Source organism: Macrotis lagotis, chromosome 2 (genome assembly GCF_037893015.1).
Source record: "Macrotis lagotis isolate mMagLag1 chromosome 2, bilby.v1.9.chrom.fasta, whole genome shotgun sequence".
Lineage (NCBI taxonomy): Eukaryota > Metazoa > Chordata > Mammalia > Peramelemorphia > Peramelidae > Macrotis > Macrotis lagotis.
Genome location: NC_133659.1, coordinates 281,731,684 through 281,751,833, shown reverse-complemented (window position 1 = coordinate 281,751,833; position 20,150 = coordinate 281,731,684). Strand labels below are relative to the sequence as shown.

General features: G+C 33.9%; 1 protein-coding gene and 1 long non-coding RNA gene across 10 annotated transcripts in view; one reads left to right on the top strand and one right to left on the bottom strand.

Annotated features, from left to right (window-relative positions):
• LOC141515015 (uncharacterized) overlaps positions 1–5,780 on the top strand; it is a 139,928-nt gene extending 134,148 nt beyond the window's left edge. For all 3 annotated transcript variants that reach the window (XR_012476202.1, XR_012476201.1, XR_012476203.1), the window contains one exon: positions 5,255–5,780. This is a non-coding gene — a long non-coding RNA (uncharacterized LOC141515015). The remainder of the gene's footprint in view (positions 1–5,254) is intronic.
• TAFA2 (TAFA chemokine like family member 2) overlaps positions 1–20,150 on the bottom strand; it is a 615,297-nt gene that overhangs the window by 328,111 nt on the left and 267,036 nt on the right. The window lies entirely within an intron of this gene.

Genomic DNA, 20,150 nt, shown 5'->3' with positions numbered 1-20,150 from the left:
TCCCATAAAATTGTATTTCTTGTTGCCTTTGAGGCATATGAAGATACCAACTCTGCCAACTTCTTTATTTGCCTCTCTATGGACAACTTTGAGCCATTCATTTTAGCTTCAACTTCTTTACATTTTATGTTTCCATTTTCAGTAAGCATCAATATTGATGTGGTTTAGTTCTTCTTATGCCATAAGCCATAACTAGCACAAGCTGTAAAAGGAAGGGAAGAATGAGGAGGAATTGAGAAATGCCTAACACCATAGGTGGCCTTTAAACTGCAGCTTTCAGAGATGGGTCAGATTTCAATAGGTAAAGATGAGAAAAGGTCATTCCAAGTCGAAGGGTTGGTGAGAAAAAAGACAGGCTATTAGAAAAGCATAGGACAGCGACATTGCTTATTAACACCCTCTCTTTATAAGCCTTTTTCCAGTTTCCTTAGTTACAGATACAAAAAAAATTGTGACTTTCAAAAAATGTTCCAGTCTCCTCTTGTCTTTTCAAACAGTTACTCAAAAATCCCAAAGCGTAAATCTGGAAAAAAAGGTAGCATATAACTTTTTCCCCACCATCCTGGGAAGTCCAAAAAAAGAAGAAACATCTCTTACATGTGTCAACGATATATCCAATGCAAAAAAGGAATGCTGGGAAGCCACAACTGGAGCTGCCAAATCAACAGTCCAATGTGGGTAACTCACAGCATTACCCCAATATGCAAATAGATTTAGGAACTGTCACAGTCCCTTCCCTAGCTAACCATAGAGTTTATATTTTAATAAATTTCCTTTGGACACAAGATTTATATGTAGGTTTCCTTTCTCCTTCCCTAGTATGGAATAAAAATTACTACATAGTCACTTATTTAGAAGGACCTGTACTGTCAAATGAAAGAACTGGAATAGATAGGAAAAACTGATCAAAACTTCTCTTCGACTTTTAAAATGCCTCTGAAAACAAGGAGCTCTCATCCAACTGCTTCAGTGAGAGGTCCCCATTTTAATGGTGCCAGATTGTGGCAGGTTTTTAATGAAAAACTAGACTAAACATGTGCATTAGGATTTAATCTCTAATTTTTGCCAACATCACTGACAATGGTTCCTAATTAGGGAGGCTGAAATGTTTATGTAGCAGACAAATATGACATTCCCAAGTGATATTGGCTATAATATTACCATAGGTGGGGAACTAGAATTTCTAACATCCAAATCAGTTAATTTCTGATGTGATACCTCTCCCTTTTGATGACTTAAGTTTTTTTCAGTGATCTTATACAGTTGTGATTCATGGAACACATTGGCTCAAAAGAATCATAATTTCAGTTTACTCAAAGAGCAAAGTGAAATATATAGTGAATAAAAGCAGACACATTACCAATTATCACTTATTTACAAGAAGTTGCATGAAAAACATCTAGGCAGCCTAGTAGAAAAAAAGAGTGGAAAGAACACTGACATGGTAGTCAGAGACCTGGGTTCAAACCCTTCCTCTTATATCAATTACTTGTGTAACTCAAGCTATTGATTCATTTCAGTCATATTCAGTTCTTCATGACACCATTTGGAGTTTTCTTAGCAAAAATGCTGGAGAAGTTTGCCATTTCCTTGACTAGTTCCTTTTTATAGATGAGGAAACCAAGACAAATCGGGTTAAGTGACTTCCCAAGATCACACAGTATGTCCGAGGTCAGATTCAAACTCAGAAAGATGAGACTTCCTGACTGCAAGCCCAGTTATCTATCTATTGCATGTGAGCCAGGATAAATCACTTAACCTCTCTTGGTTTCAGTTATCTCGTCTATAAAAATGAAATATTTGGACTAGATTATTTCTATCCCATCTCTAAGGCTTTATGTTTGTGAAGGAATAGGACTAATTGGTCTTATTTTTCCAGGAAAAAAGAATTCAACCCTGCTAAGGCATTACTGAGTAACCATAAATACTAGTCTTTTCTGAAACATTCCCATGCATTGCTTCTAGTTTGATCTTCTGGAGCCAACTGGAACAAATGTAATCTCTCATCCTTAAGACAATACTTCAAGTATTTGAACAAACTATGATGATTCCCTTTTTGCCCCATTTCCATATTCTTTTCTTTAGGCTAAGCATCATGAAGGCTTTCAATGGATACAAATATAAAAATGAGGACAGTCTCTGAAAAAAAAAATATTCAAGGGTCAGGTAGGTGGCACAGTGGATAAAGCACCAACCCAGGAGTCAGGAGGACCTCAGTTCAAATCCAGCCTCAGAATAAATTACCTTGTTGTGTGACCTTGGGCAAGTCACTTAACCCCATTACCTTGCAAAACACAAAGCAAAACAAAACAAAAATTCAATGAAGATGGTTTCAAAGCACCCAAAATAATAATGAGGTTAAAAACAGGGGAAAACAGATTCATTCTGAGATGCCCACATTTATGTGTACCAAGAGTGTCATTAACTTCTCCTAGTTCTATATTAAACAGAAAACTGGGATGAAAGAAAATTGTATTATTGAAGTGCTTGAGGGTCTGTACCTGTACTCCATTTATTTACCTGAAACAAATAAATTCAGAAAATGTTGAACCATTTTCATCTGGGGATTTCCTCCCCTGAAGCTCTGATTCTCTTTTCTTTCCTTTGTGGATCAGTGTGCATGTGTTTTCCCCCCTTTCCACATACTGAGAAATTAGAGGAGAAATACTAATTTAAGGTCTGTATCTGCATTCCCCATTTTTTTCCACAACTAGAGATTCTACCTACAAAGAAGAACTTACAAAAACTATTAGACAGCTCATCAAGCCCCATCAGAGCAGCATACAGAAGGTCTTGCCTTACTATCAGTGAAACATGCTACACTCTGCTAGCCTCACCTCTCAATGGCAGAATTAACTGTCTGATCATCAATAGACATGCTATACTTGCTTCATTTTCCTGCCAAATTCCTTCGTAGATACTCTCCCCAAGATGAAAATTATTTTTCTATAAAAACAAAAACATTTACTGTGTTTAGGGGAATGAGAAATTTCTATAATCATCTGATTAGGAAATAGAAAAAGATTGAGATTGACTTTCACTGGATTCAATTCAAGTGAAAAAAATTTTAAGCGCCTCCTCTTCGGGTCAAATCACTTGACCTCTCTGAGCTCCCTGAAAAGGAAGAAAGTTAAACGCTAAGTTTCCTTCCAGTTTCTTCTAACAAGAAGTCAATAGTCTTCAGTGCAAAGCCTTCACTTAAGGTCACTGATCCAAAACGGTGAAATTTCAATGGTTTGTGGTTTCCCAACTTTTCCCCATCTAACTAAAATGTATTGCCATCACATCACACATTTATTTTCATAAGCTAAAAGCATTCCCTTTTCTTCATACATCATGGTCAGTAAATATAAGAAGATACTGAAAGTCAATTCAGAAAATAAATCCTCTAACATCATCATTAACTCTAGCCATCTCTTTGTAATAATCTTTACAATTCCTATCTAAAGAGGGCATAATCACCATAATAATAGCTTTCATTTCAGGAGCATTTTATGTTTGCACAGAGGTTTACAAACATTTTCTTAATTGATCTTCACTGCATTGCTTAGAGGGAATTAGTACAAGTATTACTGTCCCCATTGTGCAAAAGGGGAAATTCCAAGAGAAATTATTTGTGTAAAGTTATATGACTGGAACATGTCACCGCTGACTCAAGCTCAGATTTCTATCTCCAAGTCTTTCCTTCATACCATGGCCAATGACTTTCTTGCTCATCATATTGTTCAGAAATTCAAGAGAGGGAATGTAGGTTATGAAAGTGGTCCCCAACTTTTGAACTGGATATTTTCCAAAAGCATATTTAAGGGGGCAGCTAAGTGATGCAGTGGATAGAACACTAGCCCTGGAGTCAGGAGAACCTGAGTTCAAATTTGACCTCAGACACTTAACATTACTTAGCTGTGTGACCTTAATTCCATTGCCTTCCAAAAATAACTAAAAATAATATATTTGTAGCATTTTAGGAAGCATTGGATATTCCTGGATGCTAGCAACTTTTCTGTAGAGATTTCATTCTGTGTAGTTGTGTCTCCAACACCTGGCACAAGTAGACACTTAAAAATGCTTGTTAATTGATATGGTAATATGAAATACCTCTCCATTTAATCAATCAACACATTTTTATCTACTAGGTGCCAATTATGTGCCAATTGTGCTGGGTGAGAGGGTAGGGGGGCAAAGAATGAGAACAAAAGGAGGATATGGAGAAGGAAAGGGTTTATGAGGAACATAGAGTCTAGTAAGAAAGATAAGGTATGTTTACCTATAACTCTAAGAAAAAGAACCATAATAAGAAAATTGCAAGAATAGTATAAATAATGTTTCAGTTATTAGAGGAGGAAAAGCTCATCCATGAGAAAGTTAAACAGTGAAGACTTCAAGACAAAGATGGTATTCATACACTATGATTTTCTACAACTTTCTACAAAGGAAAAGCTGATACCTAGATTGATCACCTCCAACTGCCTAGTGCTCTGAATTAAGATGTAAAGGGAAAATTGCTCCCTCCTACCATGACTGTAATTTTAAGCATAAGTTGTTCATATGTAAGAAATTATCTGAATTTCTTTTTTACTGTATTTTCATTGTGTCTAGCAGTGCTCTTTATATAGCCCTTGGGTCTTCACTAAACAAATTCTAGATGATTGATAATTGATAGAAATCCTGACATCTTTTCCTCTTTTTATGTAAAGGTTGAGAAGAGAGGTTTCAAGAAAGACTGTAAACCTTAGATCAAGAAACAATGGTTCCATTTGATGTCTATTCAAGGATAATGGCGTGTGATAAAATGAGGCAAATGTCAAACATTAAAAATAAAATGTCAACAAAAAAAGTAGGGAAACTTCTCAGTATATTAGGAATGTTTTCTTTATAGAAAACCTCTCTTTTTCTAAGGTTAAATTTCAATTATAAGGATCCCTAAAGTTTGAGAACAAAGAAACCCTATCATTTTTTCCATTCTTTTTAAGTCAATCCCTTCTTCTCTGTAGGTAATATATGAAATTTGTCATTCAGATTACCTTTATTCTATTTCAGCATTAGTTATTTTGCATTTTAATAGATTGAAAGGCATTGACTGTATGAGTTAATGACAACAAAAAAGCTAATTCTAGGTGAATTTTTTGGAAAAATTTTCTAAACTTCCTCTTTTTTTAAAGACATCAAAAAATGAAATTTTTTCTATATTATTCAGGTAGTTTTCATATTGGTGTCTTCCCTCATCTTCCTCTTTTTTTCCCTTAATCTCTCCTAGAACAAGCTCTGCCAATGAACTTGCTGTTCCCTGTTCCATCTGTGCATGCAAACCATTATCCATCTGTGCAGCAAGAGTTTGAAACAAATCTACAATCAAGTAGCAACAGAGCCAACATCCTTATGCAGACTATAATGGATAAGCAACATCATGGATTCCCCACATCCTCATAGCCAGGTGAAGTCTAGAATCGCCAAGGGTGATGGCATTAAATCATTTCCCATGGTCCAACTTCTAGATGAGTCCAAGAAATTCAAAATTACTGATTTCCCTAATGGCATCTGATACTTAGTCCATTCCTGCCACATTTAAATAATGCTCATCACCTTGGCTTCTTCACACTTTACAAAACAGAAGTATATTAATATAGCCATTCACTTGTTAATTGCTCAAGAGAGATTATTTTAATTGACAATATCACATTCTTACCACAGAATCTGGTCCCTGATTCTCATTGCTTTTATATCAATAAAACTATATTATAAAAGTAACTATATTTATACATTATTTTTATAGATATAATATATATGTAGAAATAAAAATTCATTGCATATTATCCCTACATAAGAAATACAGTATATCCAAAGGAGAAATGTACCTGATATCTAGCTCTGCCATGTATCCTTTCTTAAAAGGGACTAACTTAATATCTAACAAAACAAAAGGATAAGTTTCAAATATGTCATATTTATACCTTCTTTTGCCAGATTCACCAAAAAAAAAGAGAAAATATTTGGAGCCTCTAACTGATTGTCATTCTGAGACAGAAGTTAAATGACTTGCCCAGGGTCACACAGTTAATTGTCTGAATCCATATTTGACTTCAGATCTTCCTGAATCCAAGTCATGTTCTTCCAGTATAGCACCTCGGTGCCTTTAATTTCCCTATTTATTATATCATTTCCAAAATCAAAGCAAAAGATGTAATGTCCTGATACAGGAAACTCTAGGCAAAGTGTTAAGATTCAAACTGAACTTATACAATCAATTACTCAAAGTTAACAAAAAGCAGAATCAAAACCTGTCCAGAACTGCCCTTTTTATTGGAGTATAATGATTGCTAAATTTCATATAAGATTTTTCAAACTAAACTTTATGCACCTGAAACTAGTCCTGTTTATTCTCAATCTGTCCAAAAATGACAAATGTTTTCCCACTGTTTCCTTACTCCATGAAAACAGCTGAGTAAGGATCCTAAAATGGACTCTTCATCCCTAATAAATCATGTTAATTTGTTTCACATGTCCCTGACAAGGGGATAAGATGAGGCTGAAGTATATAACACACAACCTCTAAAGTGCCTTTCATTGGCTTCTTCATTCTGGATCAGCACTAGTAAAGGGGAAATGATGCAGCTACCTAAAAATAGGGTGTTAAGTGATGTTGAAGGAAATAAGTTGCCAAATGGAGCTTAGAATAATACAATTTAAGGCAAATCATATGGTATGGATGTGATGCCACCTCTACTAATGCCTCCTGTTCCAAGTCAGGTAGGAAGGAATACTGTAAAACTTTATACTTATGCTAATGGAGGGTGAGGGGGATGTCGGCTTCATATCCCTAATTGAATGTAGGGCCAGCACAAATCATTTCATCCACACCCCACTTGTAGTTTCATCTGGGTGGAATAAGGTTAAAATGCATATCATATATGAGGAGAGATATATGCATATTTATATACACATTTCCCAGAGACAAAAAGATCGAAAGAGATAGAAAGAAATAGGGAAAGAGGAAAGAGAATTTAAAGCAAGTTACCTCTGTTTTTAGTTATAATGTAAAAACTACTGAATTTAGAGTCAGTGAGACATGGTGTTCTCCAGAATTATTGCTTATTATTTACGTGACCTTAGTTATGTTATTTAGTCTTTCTTAATCTACATCCTATAACTTATTATCTCTAGTCAAGTTTATTGTCTTTCTTGACAGTTTTTCTCAACTGGTGGATCAAAAGAAATGTTAGATTTCAACATATCATTTGACAAAATCTGGCCAAGATGGAGAACATAAGTTTCTATAATAATCCATTTCTATGCTCTCTATACCAGAAGAATGGACAGACCTAAAATGTGATCATTCTTGGCTCAATGTCAACTTGGAAAGAAGTATCTGACTTGGATAAATGGGTAAATGGCATGCTTGTAAAACAGGTAGATGATACAAAGCTAGGGGAGAGAGTCGAGGTAGGGACAGAGAGAGAGAGAGAGAGAGAGAGAGAGAGAGAGAGAGTTCAGAAAAGATCATGCTACTTATCAGAGTGATAGATGCTAGAGTTACAAAGATAAAAATAACATAACTATCCTTTCCTCACTCTCTGGGTCTTTGTCATGTTTCTTTATGGCTTCTCCTCCTACCTCCTGATCAACCATTCCTGTTTAGTCTCATTTGTTTGTTCATCATTCACATCATGTCACCTATCTGTGAATATACATCAAGTTATGCATAGTTGCATCCCAACAAGGAGAATTATATAAAGTCTTACACATATTTAAAGCATCCAGATGTACAGGATAAGGAAAACATGGTTAAAAGTAATTCAAATGGGGAGAGGAAGCTAAGGATTCTAATAATCCATAAGCTCATGGAGAGTTAGCACCATAATATGTTATAGCATCTTAAAACATAAAAATCGTCAGTCCTATCCAGTTATACAATCAAGCTACCAGAAGTCACCTAGAATGTTTGGGTTAATTTATTCTTTTAAAAATATTTTATTTATTTATTTTTCCAATTACAAGCCAAGATAGTCGTTTTTGTAAGGTTTTGAGTTTCACATTTTTCTCCCTCCATTCTTCTATCCCTTCCTCCATCTCCTTAAAAGAAAGCAATTGAATACAGGTTATGCATTTATAACTCTGTTAAACATATGTCCATATTAACCATGTCATGAAAAAAGAATCAAATCAAAAAGAAAAACAGAGAGAAAAAACATAAGTCATTAGGAAGTTTTTAAAAATTGAAGACAGTAAACCTTGATCTCCATTTAAACTCCATAGTTCCTTCTCTGGATATGGATGGCATTTTCCATCACAAGTCTTTTAGAATAGTCTGTGATTATTTTACTGCTGAAATGAACAAGTCCATTAAAGCTGATCATCACCAAATGTTGTTGTTAGTGTAAATAATGTTCTGGTTCTGTTAACTTCACTCAGAATTAGATCATGCAAGTCTTCCAGGCTTTTCTGAAGGCCCCTCCCTCATGATTTCTTATAGAACATCACATTCATATACCACAATTTGTTCAGCCATTCCCCAATTGATGGGCATTTCCTCAATTTTCAATTCTTTGCCAAAGCTTATTTACTCTTTAAGCATCCATCTAGTCTCCCCTCTCTGTGACTAGCAGATTCCACTGGTCTACCCCAAAATTCATGATGACCCAATAACTGTCAACCAAAACCATTAATACTTTAAAGGGAAACCCTTTTCTTTCTTCATACTTCTGTCTCTCCTTATTCCTTTCTGTTCTCTTCAACAATGTCTTTTGAAGCTTCCACTCTATTAGAAAAGTTTTCCTTAATTTCTGCTCCTGTACCACCTCTAAAGTCCCAAAAGACGGTATTTTCCTGAAGAAATAATTTCTAGGGGCGGCTAGGTGGCGCAGTGGATAAAGCACCAGCCCTTGGAGTCAGGAGTACCTGGGTTCAAATCCGGTCTCAGAACTTAATAATTACCTAGCTGTGTGGCCTTGGGCAAGCCACTTAACCCCATTGCCTTGCAAAAACCTAATAATAATTAATAATAATAATAATAACAATAATAATAATTTCTAAACATCATAAATTTGGAGCTAGAAGGAGTTATAGAAACCATTTTCTATAGCCCAATCCTTAACTTAACATGTATGGAAACTTGGGCTCAATGAGATCAAGATTATCCAAGGTCACATAAATATAAGTGACAGGGTTTGGGTTTAAACCACAGTCTTTAAACTCCTAATTTAACTTCCCTACTATTGAGCCAACCTGCCTTCTTGGCACCTTCTACAGTAATAGCAATTCCAGTGCCATTAGCTCATAATACCCAAACTCAGAGGGGCCGGGGGGGGGGGGGGGGGAATTGATACATTCCTTAAACGACAATAGAACTTCCAGACCCTTATCCTGAGCCCTTAATCCAAAAGCTTCTCTTTTCTGAAGTTTGATGATCACACTGTTGTCTCTAGAGTCTGTTTATTATAATGTCCTACCAAATTCCAGGACACTTTCCCACTTCCTAAATGATTCTAGCACTTACAGTTTTTCCTCTCTTCTCCATCCTCTGGCGTCATCATGGAAAACTTCTTGATCCTTCTCATCTTTATGGACCCAGACCTAACAATGCCTTAGATTCAGAGTTTTAGGTTTAATTTTTGCAAATTTTGCTTGACTCTTTTCCCCATTGTAGGTTCCTTCTTTTCCAATGAACCATTTTTGCTGCCAGAGAAAAATGAATGGGAAATCTTCAAAATTGTCTTAAAACTGTCTGACAGATCTGGTTAGAACCCTGAGTTTGGGTATATTAGTAATCCCTTCAGAGATAGATTCATTACTATACTATATAGCACAGAACTTTTCAATGACTATTTTACCATAAAACATTTTGCCACTCCATTCAAATGGAATCAGGTGTGAATTTCTGGACATAAATTTGAGTAACCTATGACTGCCCATCTAACCAAAAATAATGGGGAAATGAAACTTAGGGAATTATGCTACTCAAATTGGTTGTATAGACATGTGCTATCAGAAGGAAGAGAAATTCAACTGAAGGCATTAAGAATATGGCATTTTATAGCATTTTTATATACTTAATCATCTGACATTTTCTTAGACTATAGATTATACAATAAAATATTTTTAAAAGACCTATGAGAAAATGAAATAATAGATTTTTGTCCAGGCATACTGAATAATGCTATGTCTTTCAAAGAAAACTGACATAATCATCAAAATCAAATTTAAACATAAAAATAATGTCAATAATTACAAACATTAAAAATTTAATAATACTCCTTCAAGAATTATAAAATATTTTATAAAGAGAGAGTCTCCTCTCTTGACTGTGTGGGAGTAATTCTGTCCTACCTTTGGCCTAACCATACATAAATACATTACTCATGCCTTTGTTCATCCATTAAGTTATTTGATACTGATAACCTAAGTCTTGGAGTGTACTAAATGTTAAGGTTGTCTTTCTACTTTTACTAATTCTTGAAATCTTGATTAAATGTTTTACTTTTAAAGTGCATATTCCTTGTTTGATCTGCTAGCCTGGTGCAAACTGAGTTTAAATGGAAGCTCCCAGTCAAGTTAGGATGCAGACTTGAACTAAATGAGATACACATGATTCAAATACTTCATATTAAAATCAGTAATTCTTTTGAATACATAATATAAACAGCAGATGAGTTTCACCCATGAAACAAGCCAGTCAAAAAATCTTTTTGGATCCTTGTTCTCTCATTCAGTCAACAAATTAGTTATCCCAGCTTTCTGTCATCCACAGAGTTGATGGGCATAATATCTTTGCCTACATCCAATTCAATTTAATTCATCAGTTACTACTAAGTATGTACCATTTGCAGGTTGCCATGTCAGTCACTAGGAATAAAAAATGAAAAACAGTGCTAATTCCTGAACCATCAATCTTTGTATTTGATCATTTAACCCTTTTCATATTCACATAACTATATTACCATTAAGTCAGATCTCTCCATCTAATCCATAATGATACTGTAATTTTTATTTTTTATAAAAAAATTTACTATGTATAGATGTATTACTCTAATAAACTAAACCCAAAAAATAAATAAAATTAGTTTGGAATGCTTTTTTTCCTCAGTGGACCTAAGCTGTCACTATTTCCCTTTCTAAATGCTCACAAATCATTCCATTATTAATGAGCTGTAAGGACAAACAACGAGTCACTAAAATTTTATCTTCTTGAAAGATAAGTTGAGAAACTAAAGGATAATTTTCCTTCAGAAAAAGAAATATTCATCATTATCTGCCTATCTCACGTTTTAATATAACTGTCTCCTCTTGCATTTTTTCAAAAATCACCAACAGAAATCCAGTTAATACTAAAATTTTTATAATGAACTCAAGCCTATTTATATAGATTATATTGGTGGATTAAAATGCTCTATTAAGATTTGATTCTCGGGGAAGCTTCATCCTTTTTTGCAGTGTTAAGAAACTATGGATGTGGAATATTCACTATAATGTCAGACTTTTTCTGTGTGTTGGCTATTTTTGCCAAACTGTTTTTCTTCCTCATTTTTAATAATTTGCTATAAGGGATACATCTCTGGGAAAGAGGGAGGGTACATATAAGGAAATGTAATGATGTAAAATAAAAGATAACAATAAAAATTGTTTTTAAAACAAAAAAATAGACATATGACTCCTTTGTCAGCATCATATTATTCTCCCTTTAACAATTATAGTATAGCTATAGTGAGGATAACACAAAATCTATTAGCTTCCATGTGAAAAAACTAAAGGTGGAGCAGCTAGATGGCTACAGATAAAGCATAGCCTGGAGTCAGTAGGACCTGGGTTCAAATCCAATCTCATATCCTTGAGACTTACTTGCTGTGTGACAGAGCAAGTTACTTATCCTCAACTGCCTCACAAAAAAAAAAGAAAATAATTATAACTACTTTGGAAAAAATAGGATGAAAATATTAAAATTTTTAAATGGTGCTTTTATTAAGATGAATTTTAAAAATATAAGGACAACTTCATGTGAAAATATTGCATTAATTATTTATGGGTTTCTAGCTCTGTTGGATTATTTTTCATTTGATTCAGCAATATTATTAAGCATCTCCTATGTGTATGGTCCTAAAAGAGACTCTGGAAATAAAAAAGAGTTCATATAACATTACTAGGGAAGAGAAGATTATATATATATATATATATATATATATATATATATATATATATATATATATCCAAGTCTGACAATAGATAAAATGTAATGGGGACAAAGGAGAGATTCAGGCAAAGTGCCATAAGAAATTTTAAAAGGAAGAGATCACTTTCAGATAAATGGATCAGTGAAATTTTTCTGGAAAGGTGACTCAAGCTATATTCTTCAGAGACTCAGAAAGTCATTCTCTCCCATATCCCTGGTCCTAGTGCTTGCAGTCAGCGGTTGACCATTCCATCGAAGAATAAGATCTGGTGCTAAATTTAGATTCAGATAAAAGAAGAAAATGATAATTCTCTAGCAGATCAGATATCTTAGAATTTCAAATCTAACAAAGACAGGAAAGTTAAACAAGAGAAATATGTTTCTGCAAAAACTCTCTGTAATTAAAAAGAATTTAGAATGTGAGTAAAGCATCAAGTAAATCCAGAAATGATACAGAAGAATAGTTTGGAGAATGTCTGGAAAGCATCAGTTCCTAAAAAAAAAAAGTCTGAAGAGTTGTGACTGCCTTATTATTTATGAGTAGGATAAAAGGAAACAAATAGAACAAGATAATACTTTAAGAAGGGCTATTTATAAGCGCACTTCAATTCAGTGGTCCAGCATGTTACAACCATATGCCTGCCTCTATATTTCAGACAACAGCAGACAAAATGAAAGTAAATGACTTATTCCAATTAATCATTCCTTCTGGCCTAGAATTCTAATAACCTAACTTCCTGAAGCAAATGGAATGCCATCCCACAGGTCCTCAACTCCCCATCTGCAAATAAATAATATCCAGGTTCTATGGAATCCCCAGAGTTTGACTATAACAAATCAAGTGCTTCTGATTAACTAAAGGTAATAAAGGCCTTTATACAGCTATGGGAAATAAGTTGTAATATTGCTTAAAAGAAAAACAAGAAATTTTAGAAATGAAAGTTTAAAAGAAATTAAATTTACTATAATTTATTATGGTATATTGGTTAATGCCCTCACTTAGCATATAGTTGTGTTTGAGCTAGCTATAACTAGTGGGCAGCTAGGTGTTACAGTGGATACAGCATTGACCTTGGAGTCAAGAGGATGGGAATTTGAATCCAGCCTCAGACACTAACTAGCTATGTGACAGTCACTTAACCCTGATTGCCTTTCATCCAGGGCCATCTCTAGTTGTCCTGATTAATCTCTGACAACTGGTTACACCTGACTCTAGAGGAGAAAATGAGGCTGGTGACTTAAAACAGCACCCCTCCCTCAAATCCAGATCATGTGCTTGTCATGACATCACCTCCCTGATGTCCTGCTCCTCTTTAATAACCATCACCATCAGCTTTAACTAGTTCAACAGAACCAGTTAAACTAAAATAATTTAAAGTTTTAGAGTGAGTGTTCACACCTTAGCAATTAGAAAACCCTACAAATCTGTGCTTGATTTTCCATTTTTAAAATTCCTTATACTTAAGAAAATGATGTCAAAAAAAATGCCAATTATGAAAAATAAACTTTAAAAAATGTTTTATGTGCACATTTTCTTTTTTAAATTTTTATTTATTTTATTTTTAATTTGTGGAATAAAATAAGCATTTCCATAACATAATATAATTAAAAAGATGATAGTATATGAAACTGCATATCTATTATGTTCAACTTGCTATTCCTTTTAACTATATAATAAAATTATCATGTAAATTCTTTCTCCCCCCATTATTAGTCACAAAAATGTATGTATGTGCAAAATCATTATATACTTATATATGTTATGGTTCTTTTTTTTCAAAAGGGAATCCTGAGAAAACAGTGGAGGTTTCAGTTATTCTCTTTTATCTGGCATTTTGTCCTCTCTCTCTCTCTTTTAAAAACCTCCCACCTGTTGGCAACTGTTTAAAATTCTGTCATTAGATTTTTACTCCTATTGAAATGCAAATACTACTTGAAGGAGAGTCACTTCTTCATTATTATCTGTTATTTAAGTTTTAATGTGCAGTAACACCCAAAAAGCTGACCTCAGAATCAGAATGCATTGAGTTCAATTTGTTCTTCCAACATATATTTCTTGTGTGAACCTGAACAATTCGGGCAGCTCTCTACAAGTCTTTACTTATAAAGCAAGTATTGTTCCAAACAGACAGGGAAAGAAAGTCTCCTTACCAGGAGTCTCTTCTTCAAATTAAAAAAAAAAAGTTAATGAAGCATCTAAGATCTCATTTTTTATGGGAAAAGATCCCAAGAAAATACCAAGCATGAAAAAGGTCTGAACAAATGTGGAAGAATGGCGAAGTCTTCTTTTATCTTGTTCACAATTTTTGCCATATTTCTAAGACTCCTAACAACTAGTATAATTGTTAGAACTCAATAAGTTCAAAAGAGTAAGCAATTAAGCACCTTTGAAGTGAAAATAATTCATTGCTTTTTTTACAATATTGTTCTTATATGAATTTTTTTCTTGGTTTGACTTACTTAATCCTACATCAGTTCAACAAAATCTCCCTGTGTTTTTCTGAAATTTTCTTTTCCATTATTTCTTACAGAATGAGTATTCTATTACATTCATATAATTTGTTCTTCCATTCCCATGCGCGCACACACACACACACACACACACACACACACACACACATTTAATTTCTGGTTCTTTGTCATCAAGACCTTTGAACTCTGAGTAGTTCAATGTGCAGGCAAAAGGACCAATGATGAATGCCATCTACCTTCTGAGATGTGGTAGGCTAAATATGCAAAATGAGAAATATATTTTTGCACATGACCAATAGGGGAATTTGTTTTGCTTGCCTATTCATTTTTTTTCCTGATAGAGGGTCAGGAAAGGAGAAAAAATGAAGACTTGCTAATCAAAAAAAATTAAGAAGATGAAGAGAAAAGAAAGTCATTTGCACATCATATACTCACTATTCCTTTTGCCTGGATCTTCAGTTGTCCTCCTACCTGCTGGTAAATCTGTCTTATGAGGATATTGCTGTATTTGCCAAATGACTTAGCCAATGGGTTTGGAGTCAATCTTGAGAGCTAGTACCTTACATCCTCATCTTTCATTTTTTAGTGATGCCACCATCCAAATACTGGTTGAATAGTCAGGCATGAAATCTTTTCCAGGTGGAATAAAGATTTTTCTACATGGTTTTAAATCATGAAAGAACAGGATGAGACCCAACATTCTCAGTCTTTTATCTGTCCTTCCTTCCATGTATTTGGCAGGAGAGGCACTCCATCTGGGTTCCATAAAATTTTTGGAAAGAAGTGACTGGTGTTTCAAGACCATAGCCTTGAAGGGGGCACCCGTCTATTTGAGAGAGGAATAGACTAATCAATTCATTAGGCCCTAGGCATTGATTTCTTCATGGTAAAACCAAACTGTCTTGCCTGGAAAGCCATCTCATATACAAATCCTATTTTAGCTAGTCTCTTCTATCTCAGCAATGGAATATTTCCAATCAGAATGCTCATTGAAGCATAATGAAAGAGACTACTGGAATTTTTCCCAGCTCCACCTTTTGGGGTATCTCCACATTAGATAACAGGCATGAAAAGTCTGGACTACTATCAATTGGATCAAGTTATAGATTGAGGGACAGAATATCTGAGTTGGATGGAAGCACAAAGTTCACCCAGGTCAACCAGGATGTCAATCAAGAATTCTCTCCACAAAATCAATGGCAAATTGCTATCAACTTCCAAATGAAGCCATAGTTATACCATAGGTCTCCACGAATTGCTGATATTTTCTTATATCGAAGTAAAATTTGTTTCCATACATTGCTTCCAATTTGACTCCCTGAGGCCCAGCAAGAATGGAGGACAGGAGGGAAGGAGATTAGTATGTATATAGTATATATTATGTGCCAAATATTATGCTTTATGCTTTACAAATATTTAATTTGATCTTCACAGCAATTCTGAAAGGTGGGGTGCTGTCATTATCCCCATTTTACAGTTGAGAAAACTGAGGTAAGCAGAGATTGAGTGTTTTTCCCATGGTCATACAGCTAGTTAGTTTATAAAGCTGGATTTGAACTGAGGTCTTCTGATTGGATCTGGTTCTAGTGCTCCCATAACTGCAGAACAAATCTTATTTCTCTTCCATATGACAATCCTTCAAATAGTTGAACACAAACACTTGACTTTTCTTGACCTGACATGTTTTCTTCTTTAGGTTACTCATCTCCAAATCTTTTAAAGAAGCTTAGCACAGCCTACTCTAGAACCTCACTATCTTAATGACTCTCTTCTGAATGCTACCTACACTGATTTTTAACACTTCATTCTGATTGGAAGATACATGAGTTCTAGCAGAACCTTATATCATTATTACCATTATTGTTGCCAAAATCTATGTGTGAGATGCTTACGTATTCAGTGAAGGTCATCCTGATGCTTATCTGGTCACTGGACCAAATAATGATGATTGTACTTCATTTTTGAAGAAGACTATGACATCAGGGAGTTGATGAATTGGATTTGAATGAAGGGGGCTGTGCTTAATCATCAGTTTCACTCTCTCCTCCAGAGTCATCTAGGTCCAGTGGCCAGATAAGTATCTGAATGACCCAAGATAGCTTTGATGAAGAACAAGATAGCCAAGATAGGCAAGATAGCACTCGATGCAAGGCAGGAAAAAGTGAGGCTGGCAATTTTGCACAGTGCCCCGCCCTTTACTTAAATCCAATTCACTTCACATGTCATGGTATCACCTCCCTGATGCCATGGTTTTCTTCAAGAACAAAGGACAAATGACAAGTTTACACAAAAATAGAATATTTGCCCTCAGAATCTGAGATCCTCAGAGGAATGAGATCATTGTAGCATCAATTCAAGGGAACAATCTTTTTTTAAAGATTCTATAAAATTCTGTATTTTTGAAAGAGTAAAATAAATAAATAAATCTTACCTTCTCCAAATCATTGCAATAACCTCTAACAGACTCTGGAAAATAAACCAAATAGTTGGACCAAATGATTTTGAATGCAAGCAGAGGCGATTGCATAGTAATATAAATAGATAATATTCAGATACAACTTAAATGTCTCAAGATTTTAATATTTTGTGACTTATTTTTTTAAATATTTTAAGGTTAAAGGTAATAGTCTTTGGTATTTGTTCAAATTCCACAATTCTTTCTCTGCATATAGAGGGTATTCTGTCTGTGGGGGGTGTGGGGAGGGAAGCAAGATTAGGGGGAAAATTATAAAATTCAAAATAAATAAATTTTTCTTTTTTAAAAAAACTTATTTTAAGTAAAAGTTTAATTTTTTTTAGTTTTTTTGCAAGGCAGGGGGGTTAAATGACTTGCCCAAGGTCACACAGCTAGGTCAATATTAAGTGTCTGAGGCTGGATTTGAACTCAGGTTCTTCTGACTCCAGGGCTAGTGCTCTAGTTGCTATGCCACCTAGCTGCCCCCCAAATTTATATTTTTAAGTAAAGTTTCATTGTAATTTGGTTTACTTCCATTTTAATTCATTCAGTTTGATATAGAACAATAGAAGTACATACATAAATATGCACATACAAAGGTCCAGGATATCTTTAGGTACAACTTACAAGTCTCAAAAGGATTTGGTGCTTTCTGCCTCCTATTAAAAAATTTTTTTTAACTAAAATTTTTATTTTACCTAAAATTCTCTATTTTTAAGTAAAGCTTTGTTGTAATTTAGTTTACTAAAGTTCATTCAGTTTGATGAATAAAAAGTACTTTTGATTATTTGTTATTTTTTAAAGTAAAAAAAGAAAGCTTTCTTTGTGCATACTCTAATGAAAAGAGATGATAATGTTCATAGGTTACCCATACACAAAAACAAATGTACAACCAAAAAAAAAAAAAGGTGAACTTCAAGGTTATTTCATTTCTATTTTCTTCTTCCTTGAACTTTCCTGGTCCTAATTTTATATTTTAATATATAATTATATTAGTTATTGATAATATTAATTGACAATATATCATCATATTATAATCACAAGGTCTTCCTCCACTCATATCCATCCTTCTGCTGCCAGAATAATATTCCTTACACATCTGATCATATCATTCAATTTATCAAAAATTCTTAAATGACTCCTTTTTGTATCACAAAGTACCTCAAACTCATTTCACTGACATCTAAGGTCCTATCTCATATTACTCTTCCCACACATCTACACACAAATAGATCCTCTACATTCTGTATAACTAGATTACATTTTGTACCAAATAACATGTCTTATACTCACCCACCTCTGAATGCCCCTACATGACAGTCCCTATGTCTACTTTATGGACAATTTATCCTTTAAACTTTATTGTATATTGAAATGTAGAGTACACTGTAATAATAGATTGAAGTCTCATGTGCAACCATCCTTTTTTATTATGCTGTTATGAAAATGTTTCTCTAATTCCACAAATTAAAAATAAAATAATCTTTTTAAAAATTCTTACTAATTTTTAAAACCCAATTCAAATTCCGCATTCTGCATGAGTCTTTCCTGACCCCCCAAACTGGTAAAAATCTTTCCACTCAGACACGATATTCCAAGAACTAAGAATAAAAATAAGATATAAGCATTCCTAACTAACTTAGTTAAAAGTGTTTATATCTTATCTTGATATAAAGTACATGGGTTTAGGGATGCTCTTGGATATTCAAAGTTGGATCTTTGATCACATATAAATAATAGCTCACCCATGCCTGCATGTGCTGTGCCAAACTTGTTCATATACTACCATAAAACTATCCAATATTCTGAGAACCTTATTTTCTCTGACCTCTGAAAGGATATCAGGAGAACTCTCAGATATTCTACCTATAATCCTTTGCTATTGCCTTTTGACCATTTCTTCTTTTCCTACCATATATTTCCCTAATAACATCCTTTTCTGTAGTTCTTCAAAATTTCATCTTTGTTATAAAACACTCAACATGCACATCTCCATTACCCTTTTAATGATGGCCATTTTTAGTTATTTTTAGATGGCAGTGTTCTGTGACTTGCTGACATATACCAACATTAGAAAAACATTGGCATTAAACAAATGGACCTTTGATTATGGAATAAGTTTCAGATCCTAAAAGAACTATGAAATGTCATGAAGTTATGCCCAAGACTGTGATTTTGAGTTCTAGTGTGATAGCATTATTGGTCTTGAATAAAAAAATAAGGCTGTTATTCAAAAAAATCTTTATAGTTCTTTTCCCTTTTCCTCCTATTTCTCGGTTCTCTGATTTTCATCCTTAAATGCCCTCGGAATGACTCTGGTAATTAGATCTCTTTCTAAGCTTTCTTGAAAATGGTTTAACTTTACATTGTTTCACTTTTTTATGACAACGCTGCTCATATTCTGATTTGTAGCAATTAAATTCCTGTATAAAATTATTATAGTTTTTTTCCCATCCATTACTCATTTTTTCAAACCCATTGAAATATGTTAATAGATCAGGATTGAGTCATTGAGTCATTATCTTTTTTGTAATTGTTACTTTTTATTCTAACCTTGCACAAATTCTAATCTTTGCTAGAACAAAGTGTTATTTTTTACTATACATAGATGGCTGATTCAGGAATGACTCCTATATAAATTGTGAGTTTTTCCATATGCTAAGATACAAACAGTTTCATTTTTGTTATATTATTTGTAAAATTCATGTCCAGTGTCTACTCATTCTTTTCTAGAAGAAAATATTCATGATACACAAGTATGAGGTTTCTTACCAATCTGTAAATGTTTGACCCAAGACTTAATTTCTTCAATATTATATTTCTCAAAATCATCACCTATATCTATCTTTGCATTCTAATTATATATCTAGGTATATGTTGATTTACCTTAGTACTGGGCTTCTTAAACCTTTGGTCATTATCTAGGAAAGTCTAATACAGAAACACCATATCCAAAGTATTTCCATGATGGTATAATATGCATTCTGCTGGGTCTAGCCTTTAAGAACCCAAAATCATCTTTATACCTCAATGTGGGATGTATGTGTATATGCAGATATATATTAT